Below are 19,765 nucleotides of genomic sequence, written 5' to 3'. Positions count from 1 at the left end.
TGTTATGGCAAATTATTAGAGAAATGAGGAGGCCCTGTTCTAAGGACATAATAATGGTCCTGAAGAGAGGACATATTTAAGGGATAACAATAGCATAGATGAGAAATTACTTGGTGACCAAATAAATATGGAGGTGATGCATAGGGTCCAGATTTCAGGTTTGTGTGGTGGGGAGTGGTGGTGTTAATCAGGATAGAGAATAGAAATATAGGAAAAGCTTTGGATGGATAGCATGACCTAAGTGGGCACACAGGTGAATGTTCCCATCAAGCTGGTGGATATCTACCTTGGACATGGCAGAGAGCACAGATGGAGGATTAGACATCATAAACAGGGTGATTATTTGGTGGGTGTGATCACCTAGAAAGATAAAAAAATAGACTCAGGGATAGAATTCTTTAGGAGGGTGCATTTATAGGATGGACAGAGGAAGCCCCAACAGTTAGTGGTGAGTTAGGTAGAAAGAAAATGAAGAGAGGCTGTTGTGATGGAAGCCAGAGTTAGGAAGAGTTTCAGAAAGGAGGGAGTGATGGAACATTTTTCTTGGATCGGCATAGATGAAACCAGTTTTCTGAGCTTTTAACATTCAAGAGAAGTGAGGAAGTAGAAGGACACAACTCTGCAACAATTTTTAAAGTTATGTTGGATACTGTAACTGGCATAAGTGATAGACAACTGTTTAATCAAAGTTACTGAAATTTAGCTTATCTTTAATTTATGTCAACATATGTGATGATTTTATTTTCTGGATGTATTATGAAGAAAACTAATTAGTAATCACCAGACACTTATCTAGCATTTATCTGTCGTTTTTGTTTAATTTTCTTTTGTGCCTCTTCTTTTTTAAGTAGCAGAAAGCAAGAGGAAAGAAAGAAGAGGTAAATGAGATCACTAGGGAAGCTCATGCTAAGCTAATATTTCTCTCAGCACTCAGTACACTTCTTCCTTTTTATTTTTCTTCCTTCTGTTTGAATCCAAGTTGTATTATGGACTAAGTGTGCATATGAAAACCATATGCATAGATATAGAGGATTGCCTTTATAGGTATCTGTACATGGGGAGGTTGCTGGGAAAGAAATAGGAGCCTAGTTCTATGTTGTTGGCCTTCACAGCCTTTTTACTCATTTGGCACATTTTGATAAATGTTAATTTTCAAACCCGAGCTCAACTGTTTTTATGGGGGGTGAATGGCAAATTAAAGGTCATTTCTCTCCATGCTATTATATGAAGTAAAGTCCTTATTTTATAAATAAGGACTTGATTTTATAAATCAGAAATGGCTGATGAGATTTTTATTAGCCTAACTCTCCATACCTCCACCCCCTCTCTTCCCAAACATTTCTTCCTTAAATGAAGCATAGTAAGTTGAGGCTGAAATGAAGGAATAGAATGAAGGTGAAGGTGCATAAATTTGTAATTACATACTTATAATTACAAGGGTGTTGAAGCTTCTACTCTCAATATACAATCTTTAGTTTTGGTAATTCTATGATTGAGAATGAAGAAATGGTGAAAGCAGTTGCATTAAGTGTCCCAAAGACTGGGAAGTCTGCCAGAAGTATCTTCTACTGGAAATGGTACCCATGGTGCCCTATAAGCAGCGTTCCATATTCAGGGCGAGTATGTTTGGTGGTGTTTTTATTTCTTTTTCTGAAAATATACTGAGAATTTTTTTTAGTGATGATAAAAGTGTAAAATATATCTAATGTCCGAAGTCTTTCATTGACCATTTACAATTGAAAAACAAACTATTGTCTTTTAAGCACACAATGCTTTACTTATTCATATAATAATAGTAATATTAAGCATTAATACCAATTTTGTTGTGCTAAAGAATTAACTGAAGCCCTTTTATTCTCTATGTGATTTAGTTTCATGATTCTTTAGGACAGTCTGAGAAGCCACTATTATCCCCATTTTCTGATCAGAAAACAAAGGCTCAGAGGACTCAGTACTTGACTAAAGTCACACAACAGATGGCAAAGTCATGTTAGAACCAATATCTTCCATAAGAAGCTTTAGCTATATTTTATTTTAATTTAAAAATTATTAAAAATATCATTAGGGGTTCCAAGAGGTAGTGGATATATGAGTTGTGTAATGTCAGGTGGTGGAAACCATATGCAGAAGAAATCATATGTAGGATATGCAGTTAAACTCAAAAGTCACAGTATCAGAACTGGAAAGTGAGAATACGTCTGCATTCATGCAATATGCATGCAGTGCTTTGTACCAGATAGACAAAGCTCCTTCCCCTGTTGACAAATGATTATTCCTTGTACCCCTCCTGTCACTCTTAACATGGAAGAAGCATGAATTTGAAATGATTCTCTGTAAAGGAGAATAGTCTATATCACCTCTTCTTTCTGAGGGTTAGAGTTCCACCAGCCGCAGTCATCCTTTCTGTTGCTGTGGAGGAGAAATGATCAAAGAGCCGCTGAGGAGTGGTGGGAATTGATTCCATATGAGATTTGCTAACAACTGCCTCCTGCATATTTCTAGTTGGATGCTCCCACTGATGCCTCATCTAAACATCTCCATATTGTGTTCCATGTTGTATCCTCTGCACTCAGTACATAGCAGACTTCAAATAAATGTTTATTTCATACATGAAGGAATAAAGGGATGACTTTATCAATCCAGTCAAGTTCCTCAGGTCCTCTGCCCCGCCTGTATTCCCTGTCATTGTCATGGGACTTTGGCTTCATTGTTCATTTTTTAGTGAATAAGTGGAAGAAGCAATTTGTAATATTGCATGCATGTATTATAAAATGTAGGTATATAATGAAATGTCAGTCTTCTTACTATTACTTTCCTCTATTTTAACCAATGTTGTGTTTCATTTCTGTCCTTTCAGAGGTAATTTGTACATACATATGTGTATGTATGTACATAAATAGGCATATAAACTTGTATATCATATATAATTAGTGGTTACAACCTCTACAGGTTGCTTTTGTCCCTTGCTTATTCATTTTTATTATAAAATATTTTATACTTATTTTATATATAATAAACATATATACATGCGTACATATAAATTATGTTTTGTGTTTTATATTCATTTTTATAGAACACAAAAATAAATTTTATTATTATTTTCTATTAAGTATGTTCTATAAAGTTGCCATCAACACTGAATTAATTAACACTGAACCGTTGCTCCTAAAAGCAAATACCAGGTTCAGTTGCATCAAGGCTCTGGTTTACATTGGTCTCGTTTTCATCAATCAGTCAATATACAACCTTGTTTGTGTGTGTTCATTTTTTTTTTAATGGGCTTTATTTTTAATAAGTTTATGTGTTTTCATGTTTGAAGACACCTTATTTAATATACATTGTTGATTCATTAATACTGAACCAACAGCCAGCAGCACCATGAATTGTGCCTGAACCTAGCGTATCTAACACAAGTACTTTCTCTAAGGGATATCACAGCCTCTTTGTGCTTAGGGGCGAGCAGTAGACAGCACCGCAGCACAATATTTGATGGCCATTTAAAAAAGATAAATTGCCTCCAAAAAAACCCCACAAAAATGCAAAAAAACATGTCATGATAGACTAAGAAAAGGACACATATTTGTAATATGAGAGCTGAAATAAGCCAGAGCCTGGCCTTGTTCCACCTTTGCTGGGAATGTATGTGTCAGGTGACTCAAACTGTTCACTGTTATGCATATGTCCTTAGATAACTATCCAAGTACTACAAATGTTGATTTAGGAATTCAAATCAATTTTAGTGAGTAGGCAAATTCACAAATACAGAATTCATGAATAATGAGGATCAACTGTGTATGTGGAAGGCATTTATGTGTTATATACATATGACACCAATAAGAATATGATTTTATGAATATGTATGTATATATTATAACCTAAATGAGTCTAAAGAATTATAATGGAATGATTAGCCAGGTATACCCCCTCAAGGAATGTAACATGATGAATACGTCCAGCTCTTCTGTTTGTCCTCCCTCAATCTTATATGTCTCTGTTCTCTTCAGCCATGACCACCATGTTGAATTTTCCATTATCATTTGCGCACTTTCTGTTTATACTTTTGCGAAGAATACAAATTGTAACTAATTTATTATTTAGTTGTGCAAACTTATGAACTGTATAAGTGGAATTGTAAGCATTTTCTTCTATAACTTATTTTATTCTCCACTGAACACTGTTCTTGAGATCTTCCATGATTATGCATATGGCTATATTTCATTAACATTGACTCCATTGTAGGACTACTATATTTCTCCTATTCTTTCCCTTTTTTAGCCAGTACAAAAAATGCTTATACAAATATCTATTTTCCAGACTCATGGTGTATGTAAATACCCTTTTTTTATGGTACAGACCCAAGGGAACAAAGATTCGCTTGGTCATTGGGAAATGAATCTTCGGTCTAGATAAAGCTAAATTGTTGTAAAATGTGATTAGTTCCAATCTACACTCCTATTGGCAGAGTTCTTGTATCAAATCCTGTGAGCATGTGGTCCTTACATTGGACAAGTCTATTATTTAAAGTGATATCGCATTGTGGTTTTAATTTGTATTTTATTTTTTATGAGGAGTTAGTATATTTTCATGTTGCTTCTTCTATGAAATGCATTTTGAGTCTTTTGGCTGTTTTTCTGTAAATTATTTCTCTGTCTCTTACTTATTGAATTATTACTGATTCTTTATATTTTTAGGGTATTAAAGTGTTGCAAACTTTGGAGCTTCTCTTTTCACTTTTCTTTATGACTTGATACACAGAAGGTCTTTATTTCTATGTCATGATATTTCTCAACCTGTTCCTTGATGAAATATGATTTTTGCCTTAAAGAAATCTTTCCATGTTACAAGTTTATAGAAAGACTGTTTTAGATTGTCCTATAAAAATGTTGTAGTTTTACTTTGAAATTTAACCCTTAATATATCTGATTTTTATGTATGTATAGAATTGATTTTTATGTATGGCCTTTAAAAGTCAAATTTAATTTTTTACATAGATAATATTATGTTGTTTTAGTCATTTAGTACCATGTAATGAATATACCATCCCCTCTTTTCTAAAATACAGTACCATTGTATCATGTACAAATTTTCCATATATATATATATATTCCACATATATATATATATATATACACACACACATACCTATATATATATATTTATATTCCATATATATTTTTCTCATATATATGTGTGTGTGTGTGTGTGTGTGTGTTGTTTTCTGGGTTTTCTGTATATGATTGCATTAACCTATTTCCAATATTATTCTTCATAACAAAACCTATTACTATCTTATTTATTGTAGCTTTCTAATACTACTTAAAATGTGGTCACATTAAATTCCCATTTTCTTTAGGAGACTTATGCCTCTTCTTGTTAATTTATTCAATATAATTTTGGAATCAAGTTGTCAAGTTCCACCAAAAAAATCTATTAGGATTTTGACACGATTACATAGGCTATACATCAGTTTTGGGAGAACTGACATCTTACTATATTGAATCTATGAACACGATAAAGACTGGCGTCTATTTATGCCTCCTTTAAAGTTGGTATAAAAATTTCTATAATTTTCCTTAAGGTCTTTACATAGGTTTTTTTTTAATAGTATATTCCTAAAGACCTTATTTTTTACTATAATACATTTTGTGAATCACATTTATTATTATCTGAGGATAAATAAAATTCAAATAACTACTGTATAAAGCTGTCACATCCTAGAAACTTGCTAAACTCAATAATTAGTAATTTGTGAATTTTACAATTTTCTCATAGAGATCACTGCAAATAATCACCATTTTATTTCTTAGTTTCTTTTTTCTGACTGTGTTCACTGGCTTGTCCCTTCAGTGTTATATGGACAGAAAGCATGGAAATGTCCTATTACAAAGACATATGGTTAAAGGAATGGAGAGACTGACTTTGTAAATACATTACCACCAACTGATTGATGGTTTTCTTTTCATTCAACATTTCCCCTCTACTACATTGCAAATTGTATTTTGTGCCTTCATTCTTTTAATATATACCTTGGATATTTCAACAGGGTTCTTTAACAAAATCTAAGATTTAAAATAATACAGTCCCTAGAGTTAAACTCTAACCTCACCCATTTATACTTACATGCTATTCTTTTCCAATGTTTTTGTATCATCTTATGTTTTTTATAACCAATACCATTTTCTTTGCTCGACATACCCTCATGCTTCCTTCTAAACCTTCCTTCTAAGATGATTTTTCTTCTCTTTGAAGTATACTCTTTGAAAGTTCCTTTGTGGGGGAAGAGCACCTGAGTGACTCAGTTGGTAGGGTGTCCCAACTTTTGGATTCACCTCAGATCATGATCTCATGGTTTGTGGGTTCAGAACCCATGTCAGGCTCTGTGCTGACAGTGTAGAGTCTGCTTGGGATGCTCCCTCTCCCTCTCTCTCTGGCTCTCCCCTGCTTGCTTGCTCACTCTCTCTAAAAATAAATAAACTTAAAAAAATTTTTTTAAGTTACTTTGGTATGAGACTGGGTTGTGGACTCTTTTCTGGTCTGTGTAGAAGTGTACATCACACTTACTTTGGAGAGACATGTCTGCTAATCATAAAAAATCTGGGCTGAAAATAAATTCCTCTCAGGAGTCTGGGTGCCTTAGACTCTTCCCTAAATGGGTTGGCAACTCTGCTTTGGTCCAATTTTTGTGTCTTTGTTTCTAATCTAACTTTTCTCTCAGGCTCTTATATGTTTCCTATTTCTCTTTATGTTTGTTTTGGCTAATCATCCGGGGACACTACCAACCAAGAACTATTTTAAAATAAATTTTTGCCGTGCATTTTAGAATCACATATTGTGGATTGAGACCCAATGCAGAGTGATTGCCCATTTGGGATTATGGATTCTTATGTGAGAGGGCTTTCCCTCCCATCCGGAGCCAAAGAGAGATGGACATCTTTACTTCAATGTCTACTTTAGTGATGTGTAATGCTTTTCAGTTTCCTCCTCACTGAGGGGGTGTCTCTTTAGACTCCTTGGAGAATTCTAGTCCTGTTCAATATTTCCCTGTATGGCCTTTCAAACTACAGCTCTAAGTTGCTGGGTTTAGCAGAAGTTGATGTTCCTAATGCAGGGGCTGTTTATACCCCTTTGAAACCTTGCTCCTGTTTGTTTTTATGGCCTCAGAGAATTTTCCTTATTTTCTAGCCAATTCAGCCATGCATTCAAGTTTACTTTCATTGGGTATCTTTGTGATTTGTTGTGAAACTTTGTGGTATCTGGTCCTTAGTATGGTTGAAAATAGAGGTCTATCTTGAATTTTTTCTTTTTCTTTTTTTTAATGAAATTTATTCTCAAATTGGTTTCCATACAACACCCAGTGCTCATCCCAAAAGCTGCCCTCCTCAATACCCATCACCCACCCCCCACTCCCTCCCACCCCCCATCAACCCTCAGTTTGTTCTCAGTTTTTAAGAGTCTCTTATGCTTTGGCTCTCTCCCTCTCTAACCTCTTTTTTTTTCTTCCCCTCCCCCACGGACTTCTGGTAAGTTTCTCAGGATCCACATAAGAGTGAAACCACATGGCATCTATCTTTCTCTCTATGACTTATTTCACTTAGCATAACACTCTCCAGTTCCATCCACGTTGCTACAAAAGACCATATTTCATTCTTTCTCATTGCCACGTAGTACTCCATTGTGTATATAAACGACAATTTCTTTATCCATTCATCAGTTGATGGACATTTAGGCTCTTTCCATAATTTGGCTATTGTTGAGAGTGCTGCTATAAACATTGGGGTACAATTGCCCCTATGCATCAGCACTCCTGTATCCCTTGGGCAAATTCCTAGCAGTGCTACTGCTGGGTCATAGGGTAGGTCTATTTTTAATTTTTTGAGGAACCTCCACACTGTTTTCCAGAGTGGCTGCACCAGTTTGCATTCCCACCAACAGTGCAAGAGGGTTCCCATTTCTCCACATCCTCTCCAGCATCTGTAGTCTCCTGATTTGTTCATTTTGGCCACTCTGACTGGCGTGAGGTGATATCTGAGTGTGGTTTTGATTTGCATTTCCCTGATGAGGAGTGACGTTGAGTATCTTTTCATGTGCCTGTTGGCCATCTGGATGTCTTCTTTAGAGAACTGTCTATTCATGTCTTCTGCCCATTTCTTCACTAGATTATTTGTTTTTCAGGTGTGGAGTTTGGTGAGCCCTTTATAGATTTTAGATACTAGCCCTTTATCTGATATGTCATTTGCAAATATCTTTTCCCATTCCGTTGGTTGCCTTTTAGTTTTGTTGATTGTTTCCTTTGCTGTGCAGAAGCTTTTTACCATCATGAGGTCCCAATAGTTCATTTTTGCTTTTAATTTCCTTGCCTTTGGGGATGTGTCAAGTAAGAAATTGTTGCAGCTGAAGTCAGAGAGGTCTTTTCCTGCTTTCTTCTCTAGGGTTTTGGTGGTTTCCTGTCTCACATTCAGGTCCTTTATCCATTTTGAGTTTGTTTTTGTGAATGGTGTAAGAAAGTGGTCCAGTTTCATCCTGCCTGTTGCTGTCCAGTTCTCCCAACACCATTCCTTAAAGAGACTGTCTTTTTTCCAGTGGATATACTTTCCTGCTTTGTCAAAGATTAGTTGGCCATACTTTTGTGGGTCTAGTTCTGGGATTTCTATTCTATTCCATTGGTCTATGTATCTGTTTTTGTGCCAATACCATGTTGTCTTGATTATTACAGCTTAGTAGTAGAGGCTAAAGTCTGGGATTGTGATGCCTCCTAATTTGGTCTTCTTCAAAATAACTTTGGCTATTCAGGGCCTTTTGTGGTTCCATATGAATTTTAGGATTGCTTGTTCTAGTTTCGAGAAGAATGCTGGTGCAATTTTGATTGGGATTGCATTGAATGTGTAGATAGCTTTGGGTAGTATAGACATTTTAACAATATTTATTCTTCCAATCCATGAGCATGGAATATTTTTCCATTTCTTTATATCTTCTTCAGTTCCCTTCATAAGCTTTCTATAGTTTTCAGCATACAGATCTTTTACATCTTTGGTTAGGTTTATTCCTAGGTATTTTATACTTCTTGGTGCAATTGTGAATGGGATCAGTTTCTTTATTTGTCTTTCTGTTGCTTCATTATTAGTGTATAAGACTGCAAATGATTTATGTACATTGATTTTGTATCCTGCAACTTTGCTGAATTCATGTATCAGTTCTAGCAGACTTTTGGTGGAGTCTACCAGATTTTCCATGTATAATATCATGTCATCTGCAAAAAGTGAAAGTTTGACTTCATCTTTGCCAATTTTGATGCCTTTGATTTCCTTTTGTTGTCTGATTGCTGATGGCTAGCACTTCCAACACTATGTTAAACAACAGCGGTGAGAGTGGGCATCCCTGTCGTGTTCCTGATCTCAGGGAGAAAGCTTTCAGTTTTTCCCCATTGAGGATGATATTAGCTGTGGGTTTTTCATAAATGGCTTTTATGATGTTATGTTCCTTCTATCCCGACTTTCTCGAGGGTTTTTATTAAGAAAGGATGCTGAATTTTGTCAAATGCTTTTTCTGCATCGATTGACAGGATCATATGGTTCTTATCTTTTATTAATGTGATGTATCACATTGATTGATTTGCGAATGTTGAACCAGCCCTGCATCCCAGGAATGAATCCCACTTGATCATGGTGAATAATTATTTTTATATGCTGTTGAATTCGATTTGCTAGTATCTTATTGAGAATTTTTGCATCCATATTCATCAGGGATATTGGCCTGTAGTTCTCTTTTATTACTGGGTCTCTGTCTGGTTTAGAAATCAAAGTAATGCTGGCTTCATAGAATGAGTCTGGAAGTTTTCCTTCCCTTTCTATTTTTTGGAACAACTTGAGAATGAAAGGTATTATCTTTGCTTTATATGTCTGGTAGAATTCCCCAGGGAAGCCGTCTGGTCCTGGACTCCTTTTGTTGGGAGATTTTTGATAACTGATTCAATTTCATGACTAGTTATGGGTCTGTTCAAATTTTCTATTTCTTCCTGTTTGAGTTTTAGAAGTGTGTGGGTGTTTAGGAACTTGTCCATTTCTTCCTGGTTGTCCAGTTTGTTGGCATATAATTTTTTATAGTATTCCCTGATAATTGCTTGTATTTCTGACGGATTGGTTGTAATAATTCCATTTTCATTCATGATTTTATCTATTTGGGTCATCTCCCTTTTCTTCTTGAGAAGCCTAACTAGAGGTTTATCAATTTTGTTTAGTTTTTCAAAAAACCAACTCTTGGTTTCATTGATCTGCTCTACAGTTTTTTTAGATTCTATATTGTTTATTTCTGCTCTGATCTTCATTATTTCTCTTCTTCTGCTGGGTTTGGGGTGTCTTTGCTGTTCTGCTTCTATTTCCTTTAGGTGTGCTGTTAGATTTTGTATTTGGGATTTTTCTTGTTTCTTGAGATAGGCCTGGATTGCAATGTATTTTCCTCTCAGGACTGCCTTCACTGCATCCCAAAGCATTTGGATAGTTGTATTTTCATTTTCATTTTTTTCCATATCTGAATTTCTTCTCTAATTGCCTGGTTGACCCATTCATTATTTAATAGGGTGTTCTTTAACTTCCATGCTTTTGGAGGTTTTCCAGACTTTTTCCTGTGGTTGACTTAAAGCTTCATAGCATTGTGGTCTGAAAGTATGCATGGTATGATCTCAATTCTTGTATACTTACGAAGGGCTGTTTTGTGACCCAGTACGCGATCTATCTTGGAGAATGTTCCATGTGCACTCGAGAAGAAAGTATATTCTGTTGCTTTGGGATGCAGATTTCTAAATATATCTGTCAAGTCCATCTAGTCCAATGTATCATTCAGGGCCCTTGTTTCTTTTTTTCTTTCTTTTTTTTTTTTTTTAATATATGAAATTTATTGTCAAATTGGTTTCCATACAACACCCAGTGCTCATCCCAAAAGGTGCCCTCCTCAATACCCATCACCCACCCTCCCCTTCCTCCCACCCCCCATCAACCCTCAGTTTGAGGGCCCTTGTTTCTTTATTGACCGTGTGTCTAGATGATCTATCCATTGTTTTAAGTGGAGTATTAAAGTCCCCTGCAATTACCACATTCTTATCAATAAGTTTGCTTGTGTTTGTGAGTAATTGTTTTATATATTTGGAGGCTTCCGCATTCTGTGCATAGACATTTATAATTGTTAGCTCTTCCTGATGGATAGACCCTGTAATTATTATATAATGCCCTTCTTCCTCTTTTGTTACAGCCTTTAATTTAAATTTAGTTTGTCTGATATAAGTATGGTTACTCCAGCTTTCTTTTGACTTCCAGTAGCATGATAAATAGTTCTCTACCCCCTCACTCTCAATCTGAAGGTGTCCTCAGGTCTAAAATGAGTCTGTTGTACGTGGATGGAACTGGAGAGTGTGATGCTAAGTGAAATAAGCCATACAGAGAAAGATAGATACCATATGTTTTCACTCTAATGTGGATACTGAGAAACTTAACAGAAACCCATGGAAGAGGGGAAGGAAAAAAAAAAAAAAAGAGGTTAGAGTGGGAGAGAACCAAAGCATAAGAGACTCTTAAAAACTGAGAACAAACTGAGCGTTGATTTGGGGTGGGAGGGAGAGGAGGGTGGGTGATGGGTATTGAGGAGGGCACCTTTTGGGATGAGCACTGGGTGTTGTATGGAAACCAATTTGACAATAAATTTCATATATTGAAAAAAAATAAATTACACTTTGTTTCTTCATGATAAAAAATAAAATAAAATAAAATAAAATAAAATAAAATAAAATAAAATAAAATAAAATAAAATGAGTCTGTTGTAGACAGCAAATGGATGGGTCTTGTTTTTTTACCCATTCTAATACCCTATGTCTTTTGGTTGGAGCATTTAGTCCATTTACATTCAGTGTTATAGAAAGATATGGGTTTAGAGTTATTGTGATGTCTCTAGGTTTCATGCTTAGAGTGATGTCTCTGTCACTTTGTCTCACAGAATCCCCCTTAGGATCTCTTGTAGGGCTGGTTTAGTGGTGATGAATTCCTTCAGTTTTTGTTTGTTTGGGAAGACCTTTATCTCTCCTTCTATTCTAAATGACAGACTTGCTGGATAAAGTATTCTTGGCTGCATATTTGTCCTGTTCATCACATTGAAGATTTCCTGCCATTCCTTTCTGGCCTGTCAAGTTTCAGTAGATAGATCCGTCACTAGTCTTATCGGTCTCCCTTTATATATTAGAGCGTGTTTATCCCTAGCTTCTTTCAGAATTTTCTCTTTATCCTTGTATTTGCCAGTTTCACTATGATATGTTGTGCAGAAGATCGATTCAAGTTACGTCTGAAGGGAGTTCTCTGTGCCTCTTGGATTTCAATGCCTTTTTCCTTCCCCAGAACAGGGAAGTTCTCAGCTATGATTTCTTCAAGTACACCTTCAGCACCTTTCTCTCTCTCTTCCTCCTCTGGAATCCCAATTATGCATATATTATTGTATTTAATTGTGTCACTTAGTTCTCTAATTCTTCCCGCATACTCCTGGATTTTTTTATCTCTCTTTTTCTCAGCTTCCTCTTTTTCCATAATTTTATCTTCTAATTCACCTATTCTCTCCTCTGCCTCTTCAATCTGAGCTGTGGTTACCTCCATTTTATTTTGCAGTTCATTTATAGCATTTTTAGCTCCTCCTGTTTCTTAGTCTCTTGATCTCTGTAGCAATAGATTCTCTGCTCTCCTCTATTCTTTTTTCAAGCCCAGCAATTAATTTTATGACTATTATTTTAAATTCATTTTCTGTTATATTGCTTAAATCGTTTTTGATCAGTTTGTCAGCTTTTGCTACTTCATGGAGTTTCTTTTGAGGAGAATTCTTCCGTTTTGTAATTTTGGATAGTCCCTGGAGTGGTGCAGAGCTGCAGGGCTCTTCCTCTGTGCTGTCTGGAATAACTTGTGTTTGTGGACGGGGCTGCAGTCAGACCTGATGTCTGCCCCCAGCCCACTGCTGGGGCCACAGTCAGGCTGGTGTGTACCTTATCTTCCCCTCTCCCAGAGGCAGGACTCACTGTGCAGTGGTGTGGTCCCTGTCTGGGCTACTTGCACACTGCCAGGCTTGTGGTGCTGCTTCGATGGGATCTGGCATATTAGCTGGGGTCCTCTTCCGTGGGCCTCTTGCCTACGCTTGGCTCCAGAGAGTCCATTTTGCTAGTCTTCTGGTGGTTTTCTGGGTTATTTAGGCAGATGTGGGTGGAATAAGTGATCAGCAAGAGGCGGTGAGCCCAGTGTCGTCCTACACGGCCATCTTCCCCCTCGATGTTATCTTGAATTTTTTCAATTAAAATATCTTTGAGATAATTTCGTATCAGTACATTCTTAATGAGTTTATAGTATTCCATTGGAAAAACACACCACTGACTTTCTCATTTCTTTTTTCACAAACCTTCTTTCCTATAACATTTCTTTTAAAGGAGAAAAATTATAGAGAATTAATGTGTACATTTCTCATACTGCTTATGTGTACAGTATATTCCCAAATGTTGAACTTCTGGGACAAAAGCAATATTGGCCTTATTGTATTGTTTTTAATAGACTACTTTAAAAAAAGTTTTTTCATGTTTATTTATTTTGAGAGAGGGAGGGAGAGACAGAGAGAGAGAGAGAGAGAGAGAGAGAGAGAGAGAGAGAGAGAATGCTCATGGACACATGCATGCAGGAGGGGCAGAGAGAGGGGGAGAGAGAGAATTCCAAGCAGGCACCATGCCAGCAGCATAGTGCTGGCACATGTTACCAGCATGAACCATAGATCATGACCTGAGCCAAAACCAAGAGTTGGATGCTTTACCAACTGAGCCACCCAGGTGCCCCTGGTCTTTTCCTAGATGCCTCCTTTTCCCATTGTTCCTCCCAACCTTGCTTCTCTTTTCTAAGCATGACTAAGTCCTGTGGATTTTCTCAACATGTCAGCTTCCTTGCTTTAACCCTATCCTAGCTCAAAATAATTTCTTGCTTCTGTTTTGCTATGCCCTTCCTAAGAGGTCCATTTTTTCCTGTTACTTTCATTCTATTGTAGTATAATCACCAGGGAAACTCATAATAACCTAGAGTCTTCTGGAAAAGATTGAATTATGCTTAGTATCATGATTAAAAGGTATATGAATGCTCATTACAATTTAAATATATTTAAATTATATCTAATATATTTTAAAATATGTCAAATATCTGAACTATTTTGTTAAAATATTCCCTGTTTGCCCTCAGTATTATGTCATAAACTATTAACTGCATATTTTTCATGATTAAACCTCAGCTTTCCTTCCTTAGGTCCTGGGTACTTGGATAGGATCCACTGTGAGAATCCTAAACAATTGTTATGTTCTTATAGCAGAACCCCAAATGCATTCCTTAATGGATGATACAACACTTTATAGTTTTTTGGGGTTTTGTTGAAGAAAAGTCAACTAGAAATTGAATTTATGACTACAACTTTTAAAATTGTAAACTTTTTTTTGTTAGAGCAATTCTGGTATAATAAAACCAAAGGATCTTTTTCTGTAATTACTTAGGAAATAACAACATGTTGATTCAAAGGGAAATACTCCTAACTTAATAAATTTAACCATTAAGAATTGCAAAGCTTTCTGGTTAATGTTTAAAATCTGTCAGTCTGTTAATTTTCTGCTTGACAGATCTTTTTTATATTATTTGGGCATTAGGACTGTTAGGGGCATTAGAATTAAGGGATGTCTCTGATCATCTACATCTACTCTGAAGGTGAGTAACACTTGTGAGGCATAGGTCCATGATCCGTAGATCCATAGAGAAATCATCTAACCCAGATGGCAAATGGTTTCACCTCATGTGCCAAATCTAGTAGGGTGGTAATGACTTCTTGGAGTCTTGTCTGAGGCATAATTCTTGGGTCTTTAACTGAACTCTTTAATTTTAATTTTTTCAAAAATATTTATTTATTTTTGAGAGAGAGACAGACACAGAGTGTGAGTGGGGGAGGGGCAAAGAGAGAGGGAGACACAGAATCTGAAGCAGGCTCCAGGCTCCGAGCTGTCAGCACAGAGCCCAACATGGGGCTCAAACTCACAGACTGCGAGATCATGACCTGAGCCGAAGTCAGACATTTACCTGACTGAGCCACCCAGGCACCCCTGGATTCTTTAATTTTAAAGAGTAGCTTAATTAATTAGCTTTATTGTGATTAGTGCTTATGTGATGCACCTTTTTCTATTTCTTCTTTTTACTTTTAACTTAAGTGTATATTAATATTTTAGGTGGGATTTTTTGAGAGTGCATGTAGCTAAAACTTTTCTAGTCAATTTGAAAACCCTCACATTTTAATCAAGTATTTAGGCCACTTACATTTAATATAACAATCTATATGGTTGCATTTCATTCACTGTCTTTATATTTGTCTTTTGTCTGTCATGTTGTTTTCCTTTTTATCTCTTTCCCTGCCTTCTTAAGGATTAGTTGGATATTTCATTTTATTTCTATCATTGGCTTATTAGCTTTATCTTTTTGTTTTCTCTTTTTACTGTTTTTTCTAGGGTTTACATTATACCTCTTTAATTTATCAGTGTACCTTCATATAATTTTATTCAATTTGAAATATAATCTGAGAGCTTTAAGCAGTATATTTCCATTGTCCCTCCTATTCTTTGTGTTGCTGTTGCCATATTTTTACTTTCATATCAATCATAACTGAAACAATATATTGTTTGTACTTTTACTTTTAACAGTCAATTGTCTTTCAAAGAAATGTATAAATGAAAAAATATCTCATATTCTTCCCCATATTTAGCATTTCTAGTTCTTTTCAGTCATTTGTATACATCAAAATTTCCATCTGGTGTCATTTTCCTTCTAACTGAATAACTTCCTTTAACATTTCTTATTCTGTAGGTCTGCCAGTGCCAAACCTTTTAGCATTTGATTGCTTGACAATTTTTTTATTTGTTTGTTTATTTTATTTATTTATTTATTTATTTGTTTATTTTTCCCCATATTTGATAAATATTTTCAGTGGATATAGAATTGTAAATTAATAGGATTTTTTGTTTTTGTTTTTGTTTGTTTCTTGCCACACATCAGGATATTTTTCTCTTGTCTTCTGCTTGCATAATTTCTGATGAGAAATTTATATTAGTTTCCCATAGTTGCTATAAAAAATTACCACAACTTTGTTGACTTAAAACAACACAAATTTATGTTTCTGGAGATCATAAATCCAAACAGATCTTTTGGGTTAAAATTATGGTGTCAGCAGAACTTTGGTCCTTCTGGAGACTCTAAGGTAGAATCTAGTTCCTTGTCTTTTTCAAAATTTTTTTTAAATTTTTAAATTTTTATTTATTTTTGAGAGAAATACAGAGTGAAAGCAGGGGAGGAACAGAGAGAGAAGGGGACACAGAATCCGAAGCAGGCTCCAGGCTCCAAGCTGTCAGCACAGAGCCCGACATGGGTCTTGAACTCATAAACCATGAGATCATGACCTGAGTTGAATTTGGCCACTTAACCGACTGAGCCACCCAGGCGCCCCTTCCTTGTGTTTTTAAAATTCTGGTGGTTTCCCCTATTCCTTGACTCTGGCTTTCCTTGCATCTTTAAAGTCAGGAATGTCTGGTAAAATTTTTTCATGCTGTATCGCCTTGACACTGACTTTCTTCCCTCTCTCTTTCATTTCTAAGTGCTTTGTGATTACTCTGGGCCAATCTAGATAATACAGGATGACTTTTCTCAGTATTGACATTAATTCCATCTGCAACTGCAATTCACCCTTGACATGTAACATAACATATTCATAGACTGTGAAGATTAAAATGGAAAGATTAAAATCTTTGGAAAGCCATTATTCTGCCTCGCATAAAGTCTTTAATAATTTTAATTTTTGTTCCTTGATATAAAATGTATTTTCTCCCACTTGTGGCTGTTTTAACCTTCTGTGTTTATTGTTGATTTTTAGGATTTACATATTAATGTGCATTTTTGTATATGTATATTTTTATTGCTTGTAGTCAACTGACCTCTTATATCTGGAAATTTATAGTTTTTATCAGATTTGTAAAACATTTGGCCATTACACATTTAGTTACTTTTCTGCCCTGGCTCTCTCCTTTTCTTCCACTATCCCCATTTCACATATGCTATACTATCTACTGTTGTCCCAAGGTTCTTAAGTCTTGGTTAGTTTTTCAATCTTTTCTTCTATATGCTTCAGTTGGAATAGATTCTGTTGTTATGATTTCAAGTTCATTGTTCTTCACTTCTGAAATATCTGATCTCATGTCATTTTCATTTTAAGTGAATTTTCATTTTTAATTCAATTGAATTTTTCATTTCAGATACTGTATTTTTCTCTCTACAAGTTCCACTTGGTTCTTTCTTTTGTATCTTTAATTATTATATACTAGATATTTGTGTCCTCCAAAATTCATATATTGGAACTCAATGTGTTGGTATTAAGAGGTGGGGTTTTAAGAAGTGATTATGTTCATGAAGTTAGAGTCCTCATAAATAGGACTAATGCCCTTATAGGAAAAGACATGAAGGAGTTTGCTTCTTTCTCTGTTCTGCACCATGTGAAACTGCAGCAAGAAGTTGTTTGTCTGTAAACCAGTAAGAAGGCTCTCACTGGAAACCTATTGTGTTGGCACTCTGGTCTCAGACTTCCGGCCTCCAGAACTGTGACAAATGAATGTTGTTTAAGCTTCCAGTCTGTTACAGCAGTCTGAACAGACTGATACATCCATTTTTCTCCTATGTTGATATTTTTCTTTTAATATTTGAGCATAGTTATAATAGCTACTTTAATTTTAATGCTTTAGTTTTATTTGCTAGTTCCTCTCTTGACATTCCTGGTTCTGTTTCTATTGACTGATTTATCTTCTGGTAATTGATCACATTTTCTGATACTTGGTCTAGTAATTTTTTATTATATCCTAGGCATTGTTATGGTCATTGACTGTCTGGATTTTGTGTATTATTTTAAGGAATATCTGGCTTTGTTTCTGTGGACAATTTAAATTACTTGTGTCTCAGTTTGGCCCTTTAAGGCATGTTTTTATGCTTTGCTGAGGCTAGTCTAGAGTATCCTTCACACCAGTGATAATTCAGTCCTACTACAAGGTGTGACCCTGCCCTACCTCCTCTGCACACACACTGGGGTCTCCAATAGCTGTCCTGACCCAGGTGGTCAACAACAGTTCTCCACTGTAACTCCAGATTTTGAACACCTCTAGGTCCTGAGCTCTGGGAATTATTTAGTTTATAGCTCCTGAATTCTTTCTTTGATATATAGAGCTTCACTCTATACATGTGCCACCTAATACTCAGCAAAAAACCAAAGAGATTCAATACAGTTTTGTGGCCTTCTTTTCTGTAAGGCTGTTTCCTCTCTGACTCTCAGCCCCTTAACTTTTACCTACTTCAGACTTCCCAAACTCCTAACTGTACTTCCTCAACTTAGGGAGACTGACTGACTTATTTGGGTTCTCCTTCCAGGGCCCACAGTCTGGAAATTGCCTTTAGACAGAAATCCAGGAAGATTTTAGGGTCCAGCTAGTTTGTCTACCTTCTTTCATAGATGAGAGCTTCGTGCTGCCAGTTGTCAAATATATGAAGACTATTGTTTCATATATTTTATCCAGTTTTCTGGTTGATTACAGCAGGAGGTAAGTTTGGTTCTTGTTAAGTCCAGAAGTAGACATCTCTTTCCATTGATTTAAAGTGAATAAGGTTAAAGTCTCCTTTGCCTCATTTGTTATGATATTACAGCATAAGAGGCTGAACTTGCTTCTATCTACAGCTTTTTGGACAATTATTTTTCATTATATTTCCCATCTTTTCTACATTATATCCTTCCTTCCTTGACATCCTGGACTATGAGGCATTTATGTCTTTGCACCTTTTTTCTTGATGTTTGTTGTTTAAGTGTCCTCTTTAGTTCTCTGCTTTTTCATTTGACTGATGTTTGTTCATCAGTCATTTGTCATAGCTCAGCATTTTGCCTCTCTGTTTTCCTTACTAACGTCTCTCTCAATAGGTAAATGTTTCACTTAATTTTGCTCATGACTGAATTGACAGTGTGGCTCTGGGATCAGACTGTGTGCATGTGAATCCTGTCTCTTTCTCTTAGCATTTCTTATATGTTGTACAAGTTATTTAACCACTAATTTCCTTCTTGTAAAATGGGAATAATTGTAGGGCTTTTCTTATAGGGCTTTATTATTGTAGGTTATTATATGCAAAGAATTAGAGGTGCTCCATCGATTAAGCATCCGACTCTTGATTTGGACTTAGGTCATGATCTCACTTCATGGATTCAAGCCCCCTGTCAGTGTGGAGCCTGCTTGAGATTCTGTCTCTTCCTCTCTCTACCCCTCTGTCTCTACCTCTGTCTCCCCCCCTCACGTGCACTCTCTCTCAAATAAATAAACTTTAAAAAAATACTTAGAATAGTAATGCCATTATCTGTATTAACATTCCCATTGAACTATCTCTGTAATGTTTATATGCATGATTATTAATGGGTCTGTCTCCTCGTCTAACATTTTCTTAATAGTTGTCCACCTATTAGCCCCTAACAAAGTGTCCAAAATGTATCTGTTGCTCAAAGTTTGGTTGAAATATTGTAACATTAAATCATGTGACTTTTGTTTCTAAGATTGGAATGCCCTAGCCTTCCTATGGTAATTCATAATTTGTGCATTGTGTTGGCAAGTAAAGTTCGGAGGAAGAGAAAATACTTAAAGATTTTCTGGTTTTCACCTTTTTAGTTTAAG

General features: G+C 35.8%; 1 protein-coding gene across 1 annotated transcript in view; it reads left to right on the top strand.

Moving 5' to 3' along the window:
* The window catches only part of FMN2 (formin 2), a 386,263-nt gene that overhangs the window by 286,397 nt on the left and 80,101 nt on the right, over nt 1–19,765 (top strand). The window lies entirely within an intron of this gene.

The sequence above is a fragment of the Panthera onca genome, chromosome F1, assembly GCF_046562875.1.
Source record: "Panthera onca isolate mPanOnc1 chromosome F1, mPanOnc1 haplotype 2, whole genome shotgun sequence".
NCBI classification, from domain to species: domain Eukaryota; kingdom Metazoa; phylum Chordata; class Mammalia; order Carnivora; family Felidae; genus Panthera; species Panthera onca.
The sequence above is the reverse complement of the archived record's forward strand: the minus strand, read 5'-3'. Positions and strand labels throughout refer to the sequence as shown.